A 3,778-nucleotide genomic window follows, 5' to 3' on the forward strand; every position below is an offset into this window, starting at 1 on the left:
GCTGGGATTCTGCCTGGACCACCGAACTCCAGACCTCATTACAGTGTCAGTTCAAACATGGATGAAAGGGTTTAATTCCAGAGACCAAGACCGCGTAAGTCTGAATGTGACATAAACGAGCTCTCCACTTTTTGAGTCAGACATGGCACAAAGGAGGTCAGTAATCATCTCATCTTAAGGTCATCTCTGCAGGAGTTCCCCAAGAGAAAGGCTATTGCCCATTCTTCTTCAGCTGCTTCATCAGTGACCTTCTTCCATCTTAGGTCTAAAGTGAGATGTTCTCTGATGATTGCACAATGTACATTTGCTTTCACATCTCCTCAGACGCTGAAGCAGTCCACAACCAAATGCAACAAGACAATTTCTGAGAAGAGGCAAGTAACATTTGTATCACACAAGTGCCAGGCACCTCCGAAATGAGTCAACCTAGCTATCAGGGCTTGACTTTCAATAGCATTATCATCATGCTTAGCAATATCCTGGAGTTGCCATAACTTAACAGTCTAGCCATGTAACTCCTCTGGCTAAAAGAGCAGGTCAGAGGCTATGTATCTTGCTGTGACTAACTCACCTCTTGATTACAAAGTGTGTACACTATTTACAACCATGAGTCATAAATGTGATGGATTACTCCCCACTTGCCTGGAGAAGTGCAGCTCTAATAAGATTCATGAAGCATGACACCATTTAGGACAAAGCAGCCCATTGGACTGGCACCACATCCACCTCTTCCACTATCGATGTCCAGTAACAGCAGATGTGCTGCAGGAATTCATATTTAACGGTACCAGCTAATTCATGTCCACTACCATTTAGAAGGACAATGGCAAAAAATGCATGGGAACACCATCCCAGTTCCCTTCAAGCAATTATCAGTCCATCAGCAGTTCCTTCAATGTCACTGAATCTCAATCCTGGAACACCCTTTATCATGGCAATACAGGCCTACTTACAGCACATGACCTCTGTGGTTCAAGAAGGGGGCTTAGAACCACCTTTTCAAGGATAACTAGAACAGTGCAATTAATGCTGGCCCAGCCAATGATACCAAAACCCGGGAATGAATATAAACAAAATGCTGGCTTTCGGTGACTTTTCAAAACAGAGCGGCTTTTTTCTTCTGTAATAATCATGCTACAGATTTGGTCACAGCACACTGTATCTGCTCAAGATCTTGAATACACTTAACTGGCATGTGTTCATTAGTGTGCGGCTGAATACTGAATATAGCTGGAAAATAAGGCTTTGATTGTGGCACAAGCCACAGATTCCGGAGTTTCATGAGTCATTTGTTTCAAGATAGAAACTAATAAATTAGTGAATTGAAGTTCTGTTTTAAGGAAGTAATTGAGAAACATCACCAAAAATGCTTTAGGCCTTCATATTTAAAACATTCTTCACCATTAGCATATCGTATGCTTACCTCTGCTTGCTTGGTTTTCCAAACATTCACAGATTTTCTTTTTCTTGTATATATCCTTCCTTCATCGGTATTCAAGATGCAGGTTTGTTAAAACTAATGGCTGGAGCATAACACAGAAGTCAGAAGGACTGATGAGTATTAGGTTAGATTCCCGACAGTGTGGAAACAGGCCCTTCGGCCCAACAAGTCCACACCAACCTTCCAAAGAATAACCCACCCAGACTAATTTCCCTACATTTATGCCTGACTAATGCACCTAACACTATGGGCAATCTTTGGATTGTGGGAGCAAACCCACGCAGACACAAGGAGAATTTGAAGACACCACACAGACAGTCGCCCAAGGCCAGAATCGAACCCAGGTTCCTGGCATTGTGAGGCAGTAGTGCCAAACGCTGAGCATCACAGAAACTATTCCCAAAATGCACTACACCAAAGCAGGAAGAATGCAAATCATAAACTCAGAAATGATTCCAAACCTAGAGGAGAAATCAAGATCACACTCAGTCATCACTCTCATTTTATTTAGGAATAAGACTTCTGTATTTAAGCAGAAGTTGATAGCCAAGAGTAATTGCGAAGCACCGATTTACCCTAAAGATTTCTTGATCTTATACATTAGTCTGAGTGACATTGAGCAGATTGTGCTGAAAATAATCATCACAACCTAACAGAGGATCCTTTCAGCAACTGAGAACAAAAGAAAATCTGAGTATGTGCAAAATACAAATCAGAAAACTCTGCAAAATCCACAACCAATCCACCAACATGCCACTCTCTTTGAAATCACAAATGTTCACGTGCACTGTTTGGATGCTGATACACCTGCTGCATATTTCCAGTTTTTTTTTAATATTGATAAACAAAAAGATAACTGGCAAGCAAGAAAATATGTACTTACAATGAGTTGAAATGCAGCTGGGTATTTGTCCCAGCATATGCAATTAACTGCATTGTACCTGCAGGTAGACTAAAAATAATTGAATAATACCACCCACCTTAGCACTTGGAACCTGCTTCTTAATTCTCTTTGATCACTTCCAGAATTAACAGCTTTTGCCATGGATCTGAAGAAAGGAGCAGGAAGTCATTAATCTGATCGGGTTCAGAAGTGTTGAATTGAACAAACTTTTCAACTTTAAGAATTTCACAATGAACCCATGTTTCTAAATAATGTGAAACAAAACAGAAATAGACTGTCAGCATTTGTAAAGGAAACAAGTATAAAGGATGATTTGGAGATGCCAGTGTTGGACTGGGGTGTACAAAGTTAAAAGTCACACAACACCAGGTTATAGTCCAACAGGTTTAATTGGAAGCAGACTAGCTTACCTGATGAAGGAGCGTCGCTCCGAAAGCTAGTGTGCTTCCAATTAAACCTGTTGGACTATAACCTGGTGTTGTGTGATTTTTAACTAAGTATAAGGGAATCTTTCAACAGAAATTCTTGATGGTAGGGGAAAAAGAATCACTGTATTTTTCAGGTACGAATACTTTTGTGTCCCTTCATATCTTTCCTTGGTTTTTTCTTCTTTATCATCTGTTGCCCTGTACAATTTGTCAATTTTAGTGATCGATCAATGTATAGGGAGCAATTGTAAACTGGATGCATTTGGGTCAGTGGAATATGAAAATATTTTTGAACTTAAACCCCATCCTGACCATGTCCAATCTAATGGGGATAGGACAGGAGTCAGGTTCGTCATTTAATTATTAAAATGAAGCTTCATGCCTCAGAGATAATTGGGGCTCTTTCCGGGGTAGGTGGGACCTCTATAAGCAGGATGGTCTTCATCTGAACCAGAGGGGTACCAATATCCTGGGGGGAACCAATATCCTGGGGGGAAATATCGCTAAGGCTATTGGGGTGTGTTTAAACTAATCCAGCAGGGGGGTGGGAACCAAAATTGTAGTTCGAGTATAGAAAAGATTGAGAGTAGGTAAGTCCGAAATCAAGTCTCAGGGACGCAAGATGGGACCAGCAAGCAAGAAGTTGGTTTGAAGTGTGTCTACTTCAACGACAGGAGCATCTGGAATAAGGTGAGTGAACTTGCAGCATGGGTTGGCACCGGGGACTTCGATGTTGTGGCCATTTCGGAGACATGGTTAGAGCAGGGACAGGAATGGTTGTTGCAGGTTCCAGGATTTAGATGTTTCACTAAGAACAGAGAAGATGGTAAAAGAGGGGGAGGTGTGGCATTGTTGGTCAAGGACAGTATTACAATTGCAGAAAGGATGTTTGGGGACTCGTCAACTGAGGTAGCATGGGCTGAGGTTAGAAACAGGAAAGGAGAGGTCACCCTGTTGGGAGTTTTCTATAGACCTCCGAATAGTTCCAGAGATGTAGAGGAAAGG

General features: G+C 41.6%; 1 long non-coding RNA gene across 1 annotated transcript in view; it reads right to left on the reverse strand.

The window, feature by feature from the left end:
• Positions 1-1,429: 1,429 nt before the first annotated feature.
• The window catches only part of LOC122562478, a 16,761-nt gene continuing 14,412 nt past the window's right edge, over positions 1,430-3,778 (reverse strand). The window contains exons 2-3 of the long non-coding RNA XR_006315324.1: positions 2,422-2,490; positions 1,430-1,523 (exon numbers count right to left, since the gene is read on the reverse strand). This is a non-coding gene — a long non-coding RNA (uncharacterized LOC122562478). The remainder of the gene's footprint in view (positions 1,524-2,421; positions 2,491-3,778) is intronic.

This window comes from Chiloscyllium plagiosum, chromosome 25 (genome assembly GCF_004010195.1).
Source record: "Chiloscyllium plagiosum isolate BGI_BamShark_2017 chromosome 25, ASM401019v2, whole genome shotgun sequence".
Classification (NCBI taxonomy): Eukaryota; Metazoa; Chordata; class Chondrichthyes; order Orectolobiformes; family Hemiscylliidae; genus Chiloscyllium; species Chiloscyllium plagiosum.